Below are 19,066 nucleotides of genomic sequence, written 5' to 3' on the forward strand. Positions count from 1 at the left end.
GTGATGCAACAAAGGATTCCAATTCCCAGCTATCGTTTTTTCATTTAATCTTATTGTTTTCCACCAGTCACAGGCAAAATGTCTTCAAACTCACTTGAAGAATGCTCCTGTTGACCACAACACCTCTCCTATGGTTAGCAAGCGCTCCACAATTTGAGCTAGTTTCCCTCTGCATCTAGGTAGGATGAACATAGCTGCTCTTCTCCACCCCTCAACATACATTTTTACAACACCTTTAAGGTGATTGAGAAAAATGATTTGGTCAATTAGAGGGTCGAAATCAACTAAATGTTCCTAAAAACGTAGTGTAAAGTAAGACTTGACGGCCGAATGTTTGGGCCTTTGCTGATTATTGTCACTATCTCTACAAATTAGGAATAATGGAGGATGCGGGCATCGATCCCGCTACTTCTCGCATGCTAAGCGAGCGCTCTACCATTTGAGCTAATCCCCCTCTACACAAAGCCCTTGGCTGGAATTGCCATAAGGCTGACACTGCATTTAAACGCTTTTAAAACCTCCCAGGACAATGAAAACATGCTACGATAATTATCAAATTATGCCGCAAAATCCTATTACCAAGACGAGGTGGCCGAGTGGTTAAGGCGATGGACTGCTAATCCATTGTGCTCTGCACGCATGGGTTCGAATCCCATTCTCGTCGCATTCCTCTTCTATTTGACCAAATAAATTTACAAGTCACCACCACGAAATTCACATCTGTTGCCCTAGTTCCAATTTGGTTGGAGCAAAGGGCTCAGATTGTCAAAACCTCATCCAAAGCCAACCCTGTAATGTAACAGAGGATTCTTCTCCACCCATCAACATACGTTTTTACAACACCTTTAAGGTGATTGAGAAAAATGATTTGGTCAATAAGACGGTCGAAATCAACTAAATGTTTGTAAAAACGTAGTGTAAAGTAAGACTTGACGGCCGAATGTTTGGGCCTTTGCTGATTATTGTCACTATCTCTACAAATTAGGAATAATGGAGAATGCGGGCATCGATCCCGCTACTTCTCGCATGCTAAGCGAGCGCTCTACCATTTGAGCTAATCCCCCTCTACACAGAGCGCTTGGGTGGAATTGCCATAAGGCTGACACTGCATTTAAACGCTTTTAAATCCTCCCAGGACAATGAAAACATGCTACGATAATTATCAAATTATGCCGCAAGCTCAGACCAAACAAGACGAGGTGGCTGAGTGGTTAAGGCGATGGACTGCTAATCCATTGTTCTCTGCACGCATGAGTTCGAATCCCATTCTCGTCGCATTCCACTTAGATTTGACCAAATAAATTTACAAGTCACCACCACGAAATTCACATCTGTTGCCCTAGTTCCAATTTGGTTGGAGCAAAGGGCTCAGATTGTCAAAACCTCATCCAAAGCCAACCCTGTAATGTAACAGAGGATTCTACTCCACCCATCAACATACGTTTTTACAACACCTTTAAGGTGATTGAGAAAAATGATTTGGTCAATAAGACGGTCGAAATCAACTAAATGTTTGTAAAAACGTAGTGTAAAGTAAGACTTGACGGCCGAATGTTTGGGCCTTTGCTGATTATTGTCACTATCTCTACAAATTAGGAATAATGGAGGATGCGGGCATCGATCCCGCTACTTCTCGCATGCTAAGCGAGCGCTCTACCATTTGAGCTAATCCCCCTCTACACAAAGCCCTTGGCTGGAATTGCCATAAGGCTGACACTGCATTTAAACGCTTTTAAAACCTCCCAGGACAATGAAAACATGCTACGATAATTATCAAATTATGCCGCAAAATCCTATTACCAAGACGAGGTGGCCGAGTGGTTAAGGCGATGGACTGCTAATCCATTGTGCTCTGCACGCATGGGTTCGAATCCCATTCTCGTCGCATTCCTCTTCTATTTGACCAAATAAATTTACAAGTCACCACCACGAAATTCACATCTGTTGCCCTAGTTCCAATTTGGTTGGAGCAAAGGGCTCAGATTGTCAAAACCTCATCCAAAGCCAACCCTGTAATGTAACAGAGGATTCTTCTCCACCCATCAACATACGTTTTTACAACACCTTTAAGGTGATTGAGAAAAATGATTTGGTCAATAAGACGGTCGAAATCAACTAAATGTTTGTAAAAACGTAGTGTAAAGTAAGACTTGACGGCCGAATGTTTGGGCCTTTGCTGATTATTGTCACTATCTCTACAAATTAGGAATAATGGAGAATGCGGGCATCGATCCCGCTACTTCTCGCATGCTAAGCGAGCGCTCTACCATTTGAGCTAATCCCCCTCTACACAGAGCGCTTGGGTGGAATTGCCATAAGGCTGACACTGCATTTAAACGCTTTTAAATCCTCCCAGGACAATAAAAACATGCTACGATAATGATCAAATTATGCCGCAAGATCCTATTAAACAAGACGAGGTGGCCGAGTGGTTAAGGCGATAGACTGCTAATCCATTGTGCTCTGCACGCATGGGTTCGAATCCCATTCTCGTCGCATTCCTCTTCTATTTGACCAAATAAATTTACAAGTCACCACCACGAAATTCACATCTGTTGCCCTAGTTCCAATTTGGTTGGAGCAAAGGGCTCAGATTGTCAAAACCTCATCCAAAGCCAACCCTGTAATGTAACAGAGGATTCTACTCCACCCATCAACATACGTTTTTACAACACCTTTAAGGTGATTGAGAAAAATGATTTGGTCAATTAGAGGGTCGAAATCAACTAAATGTTCCTAAAAACGTAGTGTAAAGTAAGACTTGGCGTCCGAGTGTTTGGGCCTTTGCTGATTATTGTCACTATCTCCTTGTCTGAAAATTAGGAATAATGGAGGATGCGGGCATCGATCCCGCTACTTCTCGCATGCTAAGCGAGCGCTCTACCATTTGAGCTAATCCCCCTCTACACAAAGCCCTTGGCTGGAATTGCCATAAGGCTGACACTGCATTTAAACGCTTTTAAAACCTCCCAGGACAATGAAAACATGCTACGATAATTATCAAATTATGCCGCAAAATCCTATTACCAAGACGAGGTGGCCGAGTGGTTAAGGCGATGGACTGCTAATCCATTGTGCTCTGCACGCATGGGTTCGAATCCCATTCTCGTCACATTCCTCTTCTATTTGACCAAATAAATTTACAAGTCACCACCACGAAATTCACATCTGTTGCCCTAGTTCCAATTTGGTTGGAGCAAAGGGCTCAGATTGTCAAAACCTCATCCAAAGCCAACCCTGTAATGTAACAGAGGATTCTTCTCCACCCATCAACATACGTTTTTACAACACCTTTAAGGTGATTGAGAAAAATGATTTGGTCAATAAGACGGTCGAAATCAACTAAATGTTTGTAAAAACGTAGTGTAAAGTAAGACTTGACGGCCGAATGTTTGGGCCTTTGCTGATTATTGTCACTATCTCTACAAATTAGGAATAATGGAGAATGCGGGCATCGATCCCGCTACTTCTCGCATGCTAAGCGAGCGCTCTACCATTTGAGCTAATCCCCCTCTACACAGAGCGCTTGGGTGGAATTGCCATAAGGCTGACACTGCATTTAAACGCTTTTAAATCCTCCCAGGACAATGAAAACATGCTACGATAATTATCAAATTATGCCGCAAGCTCAGACCAAACAAGACGAGGTGGCTGAGTGGTTAAGGCGATGGACTGCTAATCCATTGTTCTCTGCACGCATGAGTTCGAATCCCATTCTCGTCGCATTCCACTTTGATTTGACCAAATAAATTTACAAGTCACCACCACGAAATTCACATCTGTTGCCCTAGTTCCAATTTGGTTGGAGCAAAGGGCTCAGATTGTCAAAACCTCATCCAAAGCCAACCCTGTAATGTAACAGAGGATTCTACTCCACCCATCAACATACGTTTTTACAACACCTTTAAGGTGATTGAGAAAAATGATTTGGTCAATAAGACGGTCGAAATCAACTAAATGTTTGTAAAAACGTAGTGTAAAGTAAAACTTGACGGCCGAATGTTTGGGCCTTTGCTGATTATTGTCACTATCTCTACAAATTAGGAATAATGGAGGATGCGGGCATCGATCCCGCTACTTCTCGCATGCTAAGCGAGCGCTCTACCATTTGAGCTAATCCCCCTCTACACAAAGCGCTTGGGTGGAATTGCCATAAGGCTGACACTGCATTTAAACGCTTTTAAAACCTCCCAGGACAATGAAAACATGCTACGATAATTATCAAATTATGCCGCAAGCTCAGACAAAACAAGACGAGGTGGCCGAGTGGTTAAGGCGATGGACTGCTAATCCATTGTGCTCTGCACGCATGGGTTCGAATCCCATTCTCGTCGCATTGCACTTTTATTTGACCAAATACATTTACAAGTCACCACCTTGAAATTCACATCTTTTGCCCTAGTTCCAATTTGGTTGGAGCAAAGGGCTCAGATTGTCAAGACCTCATCCAAAGCCAACCCTGTAATGCAACAAAGGATTCCAATTCCCAGCTATCGTTTTTTCATTTAATCTTATTGTTTTCCACCAGTCACAGGCAAAATGTCTTCAAACTCACTTGAAGAATGCTCCTGTTGACCACAACACCTCTCCTATGGTTAGCAAGCGCTCCACAATTTGAGCTAGTTTCCCTCTGCATCTAGGTAGGATGAACATAGCTGCTCTTCTCCACCCCTCAACATACATTTTTACAACACCTTTAAGGTGATTGAGAAAAATGATTTGGTCAATTAGAGGGTCGAAATCAACTAAATGTTCCTAAAAACGTAGTGTAAAGTAAGACTTGGCGTCCGAGTGTTTGGGCCTTTGCTGATTATTGTCACTATCTCCTTGTCTGAAAATTAGGAATAATGGAGGATGCGGGCATCGATCCCGCTACTTCTCGCATGCTAAGCGAGCGCTCTACCATTTGAGCTAATCCCCCTCTACACAAAGCCCTTGGCTGGAATTGCCATAAGGCTGACACTGCATTTAAACGCTTTTAAAACCTCCCAGGACAATGAAAACATGCTACGATAATTATCAAATTATGCCGCAAGCTCAGACAAAACAAGACGAGGTGGCCGAGTGGTTAAGGCGATGGACTGCTAATCCATTGTGCTCTGCACGCATGGGTTTGAATCCCATTCTCGTCGCATTGCACTTTTATTTGACCAAATACATTTACAAGTCACCACCTTGAAATTCACATCTTTTGACCTAGTTCCAATTTGGTTGGAGCAAAGGGCTCAGATTGTCAAGACCTCATCCAAAGCCAACCCTGTAATGCAACAAAGGATTCCAATTCCCAGCTATCGTTTTTTCATTTAATCTTATTGTTTTCCACCAGTCACAGGCAAAATGTCTTCAAACTCACTTGAAGAATGCTCCTGTTGATCACAACACCTCTCCTATGGTTAGCAAGCGCTCCACAAGTTGAGCTAGTTTCCCTCTGCATCTAGGTAGGATAAACATAGCTGCTCTTCTCCACCCCTCAACATACATTTTTACAACACCTTTAAGGTGATTGAGAAAAATGATTTGGTCAATTAGAGGGTCGAAATCAACTAAATGTTCCTAAAAACGTAGAGTAAAGTAAGACTTGGCGTCCGAGTGTTTGGGCCTTTGCTGATTATTGTCACTATCTCCTTGTCTGAAAATTAGGAATAATGGAGGATGCGGGCATCGATCCCGCTACTTCTCGCATGCTAAGCGAGCGCTCTACCATTTGAGCTAATCCCCCTCTACACAGAGCGCTTGGGTGGAATTGCCATAAGGCTGACACTGCATTTAAACGCTTTTAAAACCTCCCAGGACAATGAAAACATACTACGATAATTATCAAATTATGCCGCAAAATCCTATTACCAAGACGAGGTGGCAGAGTGGTTAAGGCTATGGACTGCTAATCCGTTGAGCTCTGCACGCATGGGTTCGAATCCCATTCTCGTCGCATTCCTCTTCTATTTGACCAAATAAATTTACAAGTCACCACCACGAAATTCACATCTGTTGCCCTAGTTCCAATTTGGTTGGAGCAAAGGTCTCAGATTGTCAAAACCTCATCCAAAGCCAACCCTGTAATGTAACAGAGGATTCTTCTCCACCCATCAACATACGTTTTTACAACACCTTTAAGGTGATTGAGAAAAATGATTTGGTCAATAAGACGGTCGAAATCAACTAAATGTTTGTAAAAACGTAGTGTAAAGTAAGACTTGGCGGCCGAATGTTTGGGCCTTTGCTGATTATTGTCACTATCTCTACAAATTAGGAATAATGGAGAATGCGGGCATCGATCCCGCTACTTCTCGCATGCTAAGCGAGCGCTCTACCATTTGAGCTAATCCCCCTCTACACAGAGCGCTTGGGTGGAATTGCCATAAGGCTGACACTGCATTTAAACGCTTTTAAAACCTCCCAGGACAATGAAAACATGCTACGATAATTATCAAATTATGCCGCAAGCTCAGACCAAACAAGACGAGGTGGCCGAGTGGTTAAGGCGATGGACTGCTAATCCATTGTGCTCTGCACACATGGGTTCGAATCCCATTCTCGTCGCATTCCACTTTTATTTGACCAAATACATTTACAAGTCACCACCTTGAAATTCACATCTTTTGCCCTAGTTCCAATTTGGTTGGAGCAAAGGGCTCAGATTGTCAAGACCTCATCCAAAGCCAACCCTGTGATGCAACAAAGGATTCCAATTCCCAGCTATCGTTTTTTCATTTAATCTTATTGTTTTCCACCAGTCACAGGCAAAATGTCTTCAAACTCACTTGAAGAATGCTCCTGTTGACCACAACACCTCTCCTATGGTTAGCAAGCGCTCCACAATTTGAGCTAGTTTCCCTCTGCATCTAGGTAGGATGAACATAGCTGCTCTTCTCCACCCCTCAACATACATTTTTACAACACCTTTAAGGTGATTGAGAAAAATGATTTGGTCAATTAGAGGGTCGAAATCAACTAAATGTTCCTAAAAACGTAGTGTAAAGTAAGACTTGACGGCCGAATGTTTGGGCCTTTGCTGATTATTGTCACTATCTCTACAAATTAGGAATAATGGAGGATGCGGGCATCGATCCCGCTACTTCTCGCATGCTAAGCGAGCGCTCTACCATTTGAGCTAATCCCCCTCTACACAAAGCCCTTGGCTGGAATTGCCATAAGGCTGACACTGCATTTAAACGCTTTTAAAACCTCCCAGGACAATGAAAACATGCTACGATAATTATCAAATTATGCCGCAAAATCCTATTACCAAGACGAGGTGGCCGAGTGGTTAAGGCGATGGACTGCTAATCCATTGTGCTCTGCACGCATGGGTTCGAATCCCATTCTCGTCGCATTCCTCTTCTATTTGACCAAATAAATTTACAAGTCACCACCACGAAATTCACATCTGTTGCCCTAGTTCCAATTTGGTTGGAGCAAAGGGCTCAGATTGTCAAAACCTCATCCAAAGCCAACCCTGTAATGTAACAGAGGATTCTTCTCCACCCATCAACATACGTTTTTACAACACCTTTAAGGTGATTGAGAAAAATGATTTGGTCAATAAGACGGTCGAAATCAACTAAATGTTTGTAAAAACGTAGTGTAAAGTAAGACTTGACGGCCGAATGTTTGGGCCTTTGCTGATTATTGTCACTATCTCTACAAATTAGGAATAATGGAGAATGCGGGCATCGATCCCGCTACTTCTCGCATGCTAAGCGAGCGCTCTACCATTTGAGCTAATCCCCCTCTACACAGAGCGCTTGGGTGGAATTGCCATAAGGCTGACACTGCATTTAAACGCTTTTAAATCCTCCCAGGACAATGAAAACATGCTACGATAATTATCAAATTATGCCGCAAGCTCAGACCAAACAAGACGAGGTGGCTGAGTGGTTAAGGCGATGGACTGCTAATCCATTGTTCTCTGCACGCATGAGTTCGAATCCCATTCTCGTCGCATTCCACTTAGATTTGACCAAATAAATTTACAAGTCACCACCACGAAATTCACATCTGTTGCCCTAGTTCCAATTTGGTTGGAGCAAAGGGCTCAGATTGTCAAAACCTCATCCAAAGCCAACCCTGTAATGTAACAGAGGATTCTACTCCACCCATCAACATACGTTTTTACAACACCTTTAAGGTGATTGAGAAAAATGATTTGGTCAATAAGACGGTCGAAATCAACTAAATGTTTGTAAAAACGTAGTGTAAAGTAAGACTTGACGGCCGAATGTTTGGGCCTTTGCTGATTATTGTCACTATCTCTACAAATTAGGAATAATGGAGGATGCGGGCATCGATCCCGCTACTTCTCGCATGCTAAGCGAGCGCTCTACCATTTGAGCTAATCCCCCTCTACACAAAGCCCTTGGCTGGAATTGCCATAAGGCTGACACTGCATTTAAACGCTTTTAAAACCTCCCAGGACAATGAAAACATGCTACGATAATTATCAAATTATGCCGCAAAATCCTATTACCAAGACGAGGTGGCCGAGTGGTTAAGGCGATGGACTGCTAATCCATTGTGCTCTGCACGCATGGGTTCGAATCCCATTCTCGTCGCATTCCTCTTCTATTTGACCAAATAAATTTACAAGTCACCACCACGAAATTCACATCTGTTGCCCTAGTTCCAATTTGGTTGGAGCAAAGGGCTCAGATTGTCAAAACCTCATCCAAAGCCAACCCTGTAATGTAACAGAGGATTCTTCTCCACCCATCAACATACGTTTTTACAACACCTTTAAGGTGATTGAGAAAAATGATTTGGTCAATAAGACGGTCGAAATCAACTAAATGTTTGTAAAAACGTAGTGTAAAGTAAGACTTGACGGCCGAATGTTTGGGCCTTTGCTGATTATTGTCACTATCTCTACAAATTAGGAATAATGGAGAATGCGGGCATCGATCCCGCTACTTCTCGCATGCTAAGCGAGCGCTCTACCATTTGAGCTAATCCCCCTCTACACAGAGCGCTTGGGTGGAATTGCCATAAGGCTGACACTGCATTTAAACGCTTTTAAATCCTCCCAGGACAATAAAAACATGCTACGATAATGATCAAATTATGCCGCAAGATCCTATTAAACAAGACGAGGTGGCCGAGTGGTTAAGGCGATAGACTGCTAATCCATTGTGCTCTGCACGCATGGGTTCGAATCCCATTCTCGTCGCATTCCTCTTCTATTTGACCAAATAAATTTACAAGTCACCACCACGAAATTCACATCTGTTGCCCTAGTTCCAATTTGGTTGGAGCAAAGGGCTCAGATTGTCAAAACCTCATCCAAAGCCAACCCTGTAATGTAACAGAGGATTCTTCTCCACCCATCAACATACGTTTTTACAACACCTTTAAGGTGATTGAGAAAAATGATTTGGTCAATAAGACGGTCGAAATCAACTAAATGTTTGTAAAAACGTAGTGTGAAGTAAGACTTGGCGGCCGAATGTTTGGGCCTTTGCTGATTATTGTCACTATCTCTACAAAATAGGAATAATGGAGAATGCGGGCATCGATCCTGCTACTTCTCGCATGCTAAGCGAGCGCTCTACCATTTGAGCTAATCCCCCTCTACACAGAGCGCTTGGGTGGAATTGCCATAAGGCTGACACTGCATTTAAACGCTTTTAAAACCTCCCAGGACAATGAAAACATGCTACGATAATTATCAAATTATGCCGCAAGCTCAGACAAAACAAGACGAGGTGGCCGAGTGGTTAAGGCGATGGACTGCTAATCCATTGTGCTCTGCACGCATCGGTTCGAATCCCATTCTCGTCGCATTGCACTTTTATTTGACCAAATACATTTACAAGTCACCACCTTGAAATTCACATCTTTTGCCCTAGTTCCAATTTGGTTGGAGCAAAGGGCTCAGATTGTCAAGACCTCATCCAAAGCCAACCCTGTAATGCAACAAAGGATTCCAATTCCCAGCTATCGTTTTTTCATTTAATCTTATTGTTTTCCACCAGTCACAGGCAAAATGTCTTCAAACTCACTTGAAGAATGCTCCTGTTGATCACAACACCTCTCCTATGGTTAGCAAGCGCTCCACAATTTGAGCTAGTTTCCCTCTGCATCTAGGTAGGATAAACATAGCTGCTCTTCTCCACCCCTCAACATACATTTTTACAACACCTTTAAGGTGATTGAGAAAAATGATTTGGTCAATTAGAGGGTCGAAATCAACTAAATGTTCCTAAAAACGTAGAGTAAAGTAAGACTTGGCGTCCGAGTGTTTGGGCCTTTGCTGATTATTGTCACTATCTCCTTGTCTGAAAATTAGGAATAATGGAGGATGCGGGCATCGATCCCGCTACTTCTCGCATGCTAAGCGAGCGCTCTACCATTTGAGCTAATCCCCCTCTACACAGAGCGCTTGGGTGGAATTGCCATAAGGCTGACACTGCATTTAAACGCTTTTAAAACCTCCCAGGACAATGAAAACATGCTACGATAATTATCAAATTATGCCGCAAGCTCAGACAAAACAAGACGAGGTGGCCGAGTGGTTAAGGCGATGGACTGCTAATCCATTGTGCTCTGCACGCATCGGTTCGAATCCCATTCTCGTCGCATTGCACTTTTATTTGACCAAATACATTTACAAGTCACCACCTTGAAATTCACATCTTTTGCCCTAGTTCCAATTTGGTTGGAGCAAAGGGCTCAGATTGTCAAGACCTCATCCAAAGCCAACCCTGTAATGCAACAAAGGATTCCAATTCCCAGCTATCGTTTTTTCATTTAATCTTATTGTTTTCCACCAGTCACAGGCAAAATGTCTTCAAACTCACTTGAAGAATGCTCCTGTTGATCACAACACCTCTCCTATGGTTAGCAAGCGCTCCACAATTTGAGCTAGTTTCCCTCTGCATCTAGGTAGGATAAACATAGCTGCTCTTCTCCACCCCTCAACATACATTTTTACAACACCTTTAAGGTGATTGAGAAAAATGATTTGGTCAATTAGAGGGTCGAAATCAACTAAATGTTCCTAAAAACGTAGAGTAAAGTAAGACTTGGCGTCCGAGTGTTTGGGCCTTTGCTGATTATTGTCACTATCTCCTTGTCTGAAAATTAGGAATAATGGAGGATGCGGGCATCGATCCCGCTACTTCTCGCATGCTAAGCGAGCGCTCTACCATTTGAGCTAATCCCCCTCTACACAGAGCGCTTGGGTGGAATTGCCATAAGGCTGACACTGCATTTAAACGCTTTTAAAACCTCCCAGGACAATGAAAACATGCTACGATAATTATCAAATTATGCCGCAAGCTCAGACAAAACAAGACGAGGTGGCCGAGTGGTTAAGGCGATGGACTGCTAATCCATTGTGCTCTGCACGCATGGGTTCGAATCCCATTCTCGTCGCATTGCACTTTTATTTGACCAAATACATTTACAAGTCACCACCTTGAAATTCACATCTTTTGCCCTAGTTCCAATTTGGTTGGAGCAAAGGGCTCAGATTGTCAAGACCTCATCCAAAGCCAACCCTGTAATGCAACAAAGGATTCCAATTCCCAGCTATCGTTTTTTCATTTAATCTTATTGTTTTCCACCAGTCACAGGCAAAATGTCTTTAAACTCACTTGAAGAATGCTCCTGTTGATCACAACACCTCTCCTATGGTTAGCAAGCGCTCCACAATTTGAGCTAGTTTCCCTCTGCATCTAGGTAGGATAAACATAGCTGCTCTTCTCCACCCCTCAACATACATTTTTACAACACCTTTAAGGTGATTGAGAAAAATGATTTGGTCAATTAGAGGGTCGAAATCAACTAAATGTTCCTAAAAACGTAGAGTAAAGTAAGACTTGGCGTCCGAGTGTTTGGGCCTTTGCTGATTATTGTCACTATCTCCTTGTCTGAAAATTAGGAATGATGGAGGATGCGGGCATCGATCCCGCTACTTCTCGCATGCTAAGCGAGCGCTCTACCATTTGAGCTAATCCCCCTCTACACAGAGCGCTTGGGTGGAATTGCCATAAGGCTGACACTGCATTTAAACGCTTTTAAAACCTCCCAGGACAATGAAAACATGCTACGATAATTATCAAATTATGCCGCAAGCTCAGACAAAACAAGACGAGGTGGCCGAGTGGTTAAGGCGATGGACTGCTAATCCATTGTGCTCTGCACGCATGGGTTCGAATCCCATTCTCGTCGCATTGCACTTTTATTTGACCAAATACATTTACAAGTCACCACCTTGAAATTCACATCTTTTGCCCTAGTTCCAATTTGGTTGGAGCAAAGGGCTCAGATTGTCAAGACCTCATCCAAAGCCAACCCTGTAATGCAACAAAGGATTCCAATTCCCAGCTATCGTTTTTTCATTTAATCTTATTGTTTTCCACCAGTCACAGGCAAAATGTCTTCAATCTCACTTGAAGAATGCTCCTGTTGATCACAACACCTCTCCTATGGTTAGCAAGCGCTCCACAATTTGAGCTAGTTTCCCTCTGCATCTAGGTAGGATAAACATAGCTGCTCTTCTCCACCCGTCAACATACATTTTTACAACACCTTTAAGGTGATTGAGAAAAATGATTTGGTCAATTAGAGGGTCGAAATAAACTAAATGTTCCTAAAAACGTAGTGTAAAGTAACACTTGGCGTCCGAGTGTTTGGGCCTTTGCTGATTATTGTCACTATCTCCTTGTCTGAAAATTAGGAATAATGGAGGATGCGGGCATCGATCCCGCTACTTCTCGCATGCTAAGCGAGCGCTCTACCATTTGAGCTAATCCCCCTCTACACAAAACCCTTGGGTCGAATTGCCATAAGGCTGACACTGCATTTAAACGCTTTTAAAACCTCCCAGGACAATGAAAACATGCTACGATAATGATCAAATTATGCCGCAAGATCCTATTAAACAAGACAAGGTGGCCGAGTGGTTAAGGCGATGGACTGCTAATCCATTGTGCTCTGAACGCATGGGTTCGAATCCCATTCTCGTCGCATTCCTCTTCTATTTGACCAAATAAATTTACAAGTCACCACCACGAAATTCACATCTGTTGCCCTAGTTCCAATTTGGTTGGAGCAAAGGGCTCAGATTGTCAAAACCTCATCCAAAGCCAACCCTGTAATGTAACAGAGGATTCTTCTCCACCCATCAACATACGTTTTTACAACACCTTTAAGGTGATTGAGAAAAATGATTTGGTCAATAAGACGGTCGAAATCAACTAAATGTTTGTAAAAACGTAGTGTGAAGTAAGACTTGGCGGCCGAATGTTTGGGCCTTTGCTGATTATTGTCACTATCTCTACAAATTAGGAATAATGGAGAATGCGGGCATCGATCCTGCTACTTCTCGCATGCTAAGCGAGCGCTCTACCATTTGAGCTAATCCCCCTCTACACAGAGCGCTTCTGTGGAATTGCCATAAGGCTGACACTGCATTTAAACGCTTTTAAAACCTCCCAGGACAATGAAAACATGCTACGATAAATATCAAATTATGCCGCAAGCTCAGACCAAACAAGACGAGGTGGCCGAGTGGTTAAGGCGATGGACTGCTAATCCATTGTGCTCTGCACGCATGGGTTCGAATCCCATTCTCGTCGGATTCCACTTTTATTTGACCAAATACATTTACAAGTCACCACCTTGAAATTCACATCTTTTGCCCTAGTTCCAATTTGGTTGGAGCAAAGGGCTCAGATTGTCAAGACCTCATCCAAAGCCAACCCTGTAATGCAACAAAGGATTCCAATTCCCAGCTATCGTTTTTTTCATTTAATCTTATTGTTTTCCACCAGTCACAGGCAAAATGTCTTCAAACTCACTTGAAGAATGCTCCTGTTGATCACAACACCTCTCCTATGGTTAGCAAGCGCTCCACAATTTGAGCTAGTTTCCCTCTGCATCTAGGTAGGATAAACATAGCTGCTCTTCTCCACCCCTCAACATACATTTTTACAACACCTTTAAGGTGATTGAGAAAAATGATTTGGTCAATTAGAGGGTCGAAATCAACTAAATGTTCCTAAAAACGTAGTGTAAAGTTGTTAGTAATTTCAAAAAGAGAGGCTCGTGTTCAAAAATTGGAAGCCTGGATGGGGACGTCTGGAAGAATTCAGCCAAACTACTTCTCTCGTTCTGGTAGATTTATTCATCAGATCACAGGTCAAGTATAAGCGCTGCATTTGCAAAGGCAGGAGCAATCCTACCGGCCCGCAGGCCAGAAGAACACACACTCTAACATCAGCAAGAACATCATGTTTTATAACCCAAAAGACAAAGAAAAGATTTCTATTGGCCCTAAGCTGGCGTAGGGGATGAACCTTCTCCCCCCGCCTCTAAGGATCCGGTCACATCCAATGTCCAGACCACCTTGCCTAACGTAAACAAAGAACAATGGTTGAGTGTTGGTTGGGGTGTGGTGTGAACCTCCCTCCTTATCTTACACATCTGCTGGTTGACCCGCTGATCTTGCTTCCTAAATCAGAACAGAAACCGATCCCCTTATCAATAAACACAGAGAAACCTCTGTTTGTCCGTGCGGGTCCCGACTCTTAAATCAAGTCCAGACAGGAACCCCCATCCTGCCAGACTGTCTCTGACTTGAATTCTTCAGCAGGACAGGAAAACAATTTCTAACTCAGCACTAAGAAAAAAGCTTTTGATTATCAATTCCCCCTTTTTACATAATTCATTATGTAAACCAAAAAATCAAAAGAAACTACTAATCTAAGCACTAAAAACCTATATCAGTGAGTACGGGTGAATGCAGCAGAAATGGAAATCCTCTAAACATAAAAAAAACAAGACACTAAAACCTATATCAGTGTAGAGGGTGTATGCAGCAGTTATGGAAATTTCTATACATCACAAGAAATACTAAGAAATCTATATCACATCTAAACTGAGTATAATAGACACAGAATACATCCCAGCCCCAAAAACTATCACACCACCTACGTGCATGCATCCACTATATATGATGTGTGCAACAGTTAGCAGATTATCTATTCAGGGACGTTGACCCTAACGGGGTGTCTTCTTCAGGTCCATTGAAGTCGGTTCTTGCAATATCAATCTCCTCCATTCTCCCACAGCCCTAACAATTGGATCCTTTCATGTAACAAAACCATCTTGTATGGCAGGGGCATTTTAGCATCTACTGCAGTTGTGATGCATTAAAGACATAATTGTCTGATACAGGGATCTAGTATCCACAAAGGGTGAAGGCTACTATGCTATACTATAGTACAAAAACAGTGACATTATCAAACCCTTCCATTGTCCAAAATGTTGACTTAACCAATTATTAATGGGATTGTCTATGCCAGAGTGTTCAGCTTATTTAAAGGACATGGCTCTTAATCTATTTAATGCTCTAGTAAAGGATCCATCTGGGGCAGAGTTATTTAAAAGGAGAGTGTCAACATATTTGACTATAAAAACGCCTTTTATCCCATGTGATGTACGTATAACAGTCTCGTGTTCCATTATTAACTGGTCTATTTTAGTTTTTTAGCTATGTTCCTTACACAAGTGGGGTGCCATATTTCCATATTATCTAATTTGCCACTATATTGCATCAAAATCTTAATTCTTTAACCTGTTCTACACACCCCCTTTTGAAACAGAACAGAAACCACAAATCTGTTCTTTTCATAAACACCCAGATAAAACAGTTACAATTTGTCAGTTAGGACACAGAAAAAACATCTGCCAGGTTAATGCAGGTGAAACATCTCTTATCAGAGCCTATTGCATTAAACATAGTGTTAAACATAGAATTTGGGGCGTCATAGTGTGTTGACACCACAACTTAAGACTCAAATCGTGCACCGTATGATAGTCGGGCTTCTGGTTCTAGGGACCCGATTAATCAAGGTATTCCAGGGGAACCTCGTCTTTTCCAAAACGCCTGCATCCAGCAATCCTTCAATTTATTTCTATCCCTACTGCTTATTATCCCTTAAAGGGTACTAAGGACGGTTAATTTGGACCGTTCCATTTTACTTTTTTAATTCAATTACCACCGTTGCAATTGGAATCAATCCCACATCAATCAAGCTCCCCTTTCGTCCAAAATGTGTCAAGAAATCTACCATGAGTTGTGTTTCCATTGTCAGTATGTGGTTTCACATGTGTTTCTCTGGTATGAGTTTACTTCAAATATGTGTGCAATAGTTTAACATTTGTAGTGGGCTCCCAGTCCGTGGCATCAACCCCTGCCTTTAACGATTGACCCCATGTTCTCAGCTTCTCCTCTGCTTTGGATGATCAAGGTGATGTGAGGAGCCAACGTCTCCCGTAGCGCATCTGCTACGCCTTGTTTTCCCCACAAAGATGTCACAGACGTTAGGTGTCCATTCAAACTCCAGTCGTAATCCACAGGATATCATAGTCCTCCTCAGGAGAAGACAAACAGTTAATTGTGCAATGTTCAGTCCGGTGGAACACCTTGAATCAGGAGCTCCAACAGTGAACAGTCTCATGTAGATCAGGTTGGTCTTAGTCTTCCACTCTCTCCCACCAGACGTCTGCCTCTGTCTGTGTCTGCTGGACTTCAGCTTGCAGCAGCTGGCTGTCAGAGTGGGGCGTGGATAGAAAGCAGCCACTCCTCTGATTGGCCCAAAAATCCGGCACAGCATTCCTTGATGGTGGCAGATGGCATGTTCACTGTGGAATAGCACCAGAATCCAGCATACATCTGTAATGTCTTCCATTGATCGTCAGAGTAACCTCGGGTTCTGGAAACAGGTTACCATCAGCCATCGGATCTGGGCACCACTATGGCATCTATTATAGTGTGTATGGTGCTTGTGGTGGATGGACATAATGAGGGTCTCGAGCTGTGTTGGACTGAGGCCTCTGGCCTTTAGGTGATTAGGAGCATGCCCTGGAACAATTTCCAGACTGCCCACAACAGAAACAATTATTTTTCTTTGTCTAAACTGCCCCTCATTGATCTTACCTCGGCCTCGGTTGCCCCTCCCCACTGTCTTCTCGGTTGGCTGTAGCACCGTACAGTGGGGCCCCCGTCATGTGTTGTAGTCCTGCTTGTACGAGGCATAAAGTTAGGGACAGAGAGCCTGTGGAGGAGGGTATGCGTCTGGTTGCTGGTAGACGGCGCTTTAGGAGAAGGGAGGGTTATCTGGATAAAGGCTGAATTGGTGCTCACTCTCACCCAATTCACCTTCTTGGGATATTAAAGTCTGATCCTTGGCCAGAGCTTCGCAACCCAATTATCTTACAATTAGCTCATTTTCTTAATTTTTATTTAATTGTAGTTTATTCATTAGTCCTGCTAACTGTGGCTGATAAGAAACAATGTTGTACATTCATCACAAAGACAAATTTGTTCTTACTCTCCGGTATCTAAAGCCTTGGTTTAATTTCTCTCTTTACTTGTTAAAACATCTACTGTTTTGTTGAACACAATTCAATCAATCTAGAAGGGTTAGGGTTAAAGATCTTTAGTTTTAATTTTCAAATTGTATCATAACGTATCTGTGTAATTTAATTTAATTCTGGTCATTTAAACTTGAGGATTGTGTTTTGCACAATCAATCCATGCTCAATATTTCTCTCTTTTGTAGTAAGTAGCACAGCAAAACTGTACACGCATCTCCATCACTCCTGTTGAGGCCTGTATCAATTTAAAACATGGTTAAAAATATGCCCCTAGGAAGTTAAATCTAATATCCAAATAACCTCAAGACCTCTTAGGCGATATTTCAAATTTTGTGTTTATCCCCAAAACGAATTTCCCTTCTCGCTCTACTACGTTTGTTTAAAAATGTTCATTTTTATTTTTCTAATCATTCTACGTTAAATCCTCGATTTAAGTGTTGCACTTAAAAATAAAATAGGTCAGGGCATTCGTTGTTTCCTGTTGAAACCCGATCAGCACCTGTTGTGTGTTATCCATCTAAAAGTTGGAATATATTTGATCAATCTGTTTGTAAAATCCCATCTACAATCCAATTGTTTGCGTAACTTCTGACATTACAGTAGTGATGAGCCAATTCATCTAAACTAAAAAGGAAAAAATATCCTCTTTATGTCCTAATATTTAAGAAAACTACATAGACTTAATCACATCACTGAAGAATACTTACATTTAAGATTCATTTCATTCAACAGTATGTGTGTGTGTGTGTGTGTGTGTGTGTGTGTGTGTGTGTGTGTGTGGTTCAAGAATTTGCTTGAGTTGCTCCAAGTGAGCAGCATCTCTTTGTCCAGCCTTAATGGCCCCACCGTTTCTCCCACGCATCTTCTGACTGCTGTGACCTTGTTACTCCCATAAAACCCTTCAACAAGATCTATTATGTGTCTTCTAGCATATCTTCCTTCCTGCATTTTACTTCAGTTCTTTCATTGCTGTAAAACTCTTCAACGTCCTTAACCTTCTTACACATCACTTTACCCTCTGTCATACTCTCAAACACTTGTGTGTTTCTCTCATAACCTTTCAACTTCAATCTCTTCTTCACTTACTTACTTCCCTATTTTCCTTCCATCTAAATAAACCATCCAATGGTCCCCACCATTACAGTCGATTTGCTCTAAACTTGTGAACTACTATCACTAGTGGATGGACATCTGCAGTTGTATCAATCACTAAAACCCACAGTTTTAAACAATGTATCAGAAGGTTAATCCCAAACCACCAGTGAAATAAACAATAGGACCAAGAGACGATAAATTCAGTTTGCAGCCGACCCATCTGGTCAGGACTTCCTATCCTACAGCAGCCTGAGTGTCTCCACTTTTACTGCTTTTCGGCCCAAAAGCAAAAGGAAGGCATATCTGTTACTTGCAAACACAACTTAGCTCATGTCCAAGTTGGGATCCAATACATTCACTCATTCATGCATTCAACACTGATAGAGTACAGATCTCTCATGTTTAGCAGTCAAATGCAGTGTGTAATACTTTTTACTTGTTGGACCATTACAAGACGACAGTCTGTAACTAAGTTTCCATATTTCATGTCCTGCTAGTATCAATATTCCTTGATCAGACATTTGCTTCCATCATCAAGATACTGTATCAAGTGTATCGTGCACTATACACTCAATATCAGCACTCAACG

At 42.3% G+C, this 19,066-nt stretch overlaps 20 non-coding genes across 20 annotated transcripts; all 20 read left to right on the top strand.

Moving 5' to 3' along the window:
• Positions 1-582: 582 nt before the first annotated feature.
• Positions 583-664, top strand: trnas-gcu (transfer RNA serine (anticodon GCU)). Its single transcript has one exon. It is a non-coding gene; the product is annotated as a tRNA-Ser (tRNA).
• A 529-nt stretch (positions 665-1,193) lies between these two features.
• trnas-gcu (transfer RNA serine (anticodon GCU)) lies at positions 1,194-1,275 on the top strand. Its single transcript has one exon. It is a non-coding gene; the product is annotated as a tRNA-Ser (tRNA).
• A 528-nt stretch (positions 1,276-1,803) lies between these two features.
• On the top strand, positions 1,804-1,885 carry trnas-gcu (transfer RNA serine (anticodon GCU)). The gene has a single exon. It is a non-coding gene; the product is annotated as a tRNA-Ser (tRNA).
• Positions 1,886-2,414: 529 nt separating this feature from the next.
• On the top strand, positions 2,415-2,496 carry trnas-gcu (transfer RNA serine (anticodon GCU)). The gene has a single exon. It is a non-coding gene; the product is annotated as a tRNA-Ser (tRNA).
• Positions 2,497-3,030: 534 nt separating this feature from the next.
• Positions 3,031-3,112, top strand: trnas-gcu (transfer RNA serine (anticodon GCU)). The gene has a single exon. It is a non-coding gene; the product is annotated as a tRNA-Ser (tRNA).
• A 529-nt stretch (positions 3,113-3,641) lies between these two features.
• On the top strand, positions 3,642-3,723 carry trnas-gcu (transfer RNA serine (anticodon GCU)). Its single transcript has one exon. It is a non-coding gene; the product is annotated as a tRNA-Ser (tRNA).
• A 529-nt stretch (positions 3,724-4,252) lies between these two features.
• trnas-gcu (transfer RNA serine (anticodon GCU)) lies at positions 4,253-4,334 on the top strand. The gene has a single exon. It is a non-coding gene; the product is annotated as a tRNA-Ser (tRNA).
• A 716-nt stretch (positions 4,335-5,050) lies between these two features.
• On the top strand, positions 5,051-5,132 carry trnas-gcu (transfer RNA serine (anticodon GCU)). Its single transcript has one exon. It is a non-coding gene; the product is annotated as a tRNA-Ser (tRNA).
• Positions 5,133-5,847: 715 nt separating this feature from the next.
• On the top strand, positions 5,848-5,929 carry trnas-gcu (transfer RNA serine (anticodon GCU)). The gene has a single exon. It is a non-coding gene; the product is annotated as a tRNA-Ser (tRNA).
• A 529-nt stretch (positions 5,930-6,458) lies between these two features.
• trnas-gcu (transfer RNA serine (anticodon GCU)) lies at positions 6,459-6,540 on the top strand. Its single transcript has one exon. It is a non-coding gene; the product is annotated as a tRNA-Ser (tRNA).
• A 709-nt stretch (positions 6,541-7,249) lies between these two features.
• Positions 7,250-7,331, top strand: trnas-gcu (transfer RNA serine (anticodon GCU)). Its single transcript has one exon. It is a non-coding gene; the product is annotated as a tRNA-Ser (tRNA).
• A 529-nt stretch (positions 7,332-7,860) lies between these two features.
• On the top strand, positions 7,861-7,942 carry trnas-gcu (transfer RNA serine (anticodon GCU)). Its single transcript has one exon. It is a non-coding gene; the product is annotated as a tRNA-Ser (tRNA).
• Positions 7,943-8,470: 528 nt separating this feature from the next.
• Positions 8,471-8,552, top strand: trnas-gcu (transfer RNA serine (anticodon GCU)). The gene has a single exon. It is a non-coding gene; the product is annotated as a tRNA-Ser (tRNA).
• Positions 8,553-9,081: 529 nt separating this feature from the next.
• On the top strand, positions 9,082-9,163 carry trnas-gcu (transfer RNA serine (anticodon GCU)). Its single transcript has one exon. It is a non-coding gene; the product is annotated as a tRNA-Ser (tRNA).
• A 529-nt stretch (positions 9,164-9,692) lies between these two features.
• trnas-gcu (transfer RNA serine (anticodon GCU)) lies at positions 9,693-9,774 on the top strand. The gene has a single exon. It is a non-coding gene; the product is annotated as a tRNA-Ser (tRNA).
• A 716-nt stretch (positions 9,775-10,490) lies between these two features.
• Positions 10,491-10,572, top strand: trnas-gcu (transfer RNA serine (anticodon GCU)). The gene has a single exon. It is a non-coding gene; the product is annotated as a tRNA-Ser (tRNA).
• A 716-nt stretch (positions 10,573-11,288) lies between these two features.
• On the top strand, positions 11,289-11,370 carry trnas-gcu (transfer RNA serine (anticodon GCU)). The gene has a single exon. It is a non-coding gene; the product is annotated as a tRNA-Ser (tRNA).
• A 716-nt stretch (positions 11,371-12,086) lies between these two features.
• trnas-gcu (transfer RNA serine (anticodon GCU)) lies at positions 12,087-12,168 on the top strand. The gene has a single exon. It is a non-coding gene; the product is annotated as a tRNA-Ser (tRNA).
• A 716-nt stretch (positions 12,169-12,884) lies between these two features.
• On the top strand, positions 12,885-12,966 carry trnas-gcu (transfer RNA serine (anticodon GCU)). The gene has a single exon. It is a non-coding gene; the product is annotated as a tRNA-Ser (tRNA).
• A 529-nt stretch (positions 12,967-13,495) lies between these two features.
• trnas-gcu (transfer RNA serine (anticodon GCU)) lies at positions 13,496-13,577 on the top strand. Its single transcript has one exon. It is a non-coding gene; the product is annotated as a tRNA-Ser (tRNA).
• Positions 13,578-19,066: the final 5,489 nt, after the last annotated feature.

The sequence above is a fragment of the Pungitius pungitius genome, chromosome 12 (assembly GCF_949316345.1).
Source record: "Pungitius pungitius chromosome 12, fPunPun2.1, whole genome shotgun sequence".
NCBI lineage: Eukaryota > Metazoa > Chordata > Actinopteri > Perciformes > Gasterosteidae > Pungitius > Pungitius pungitius.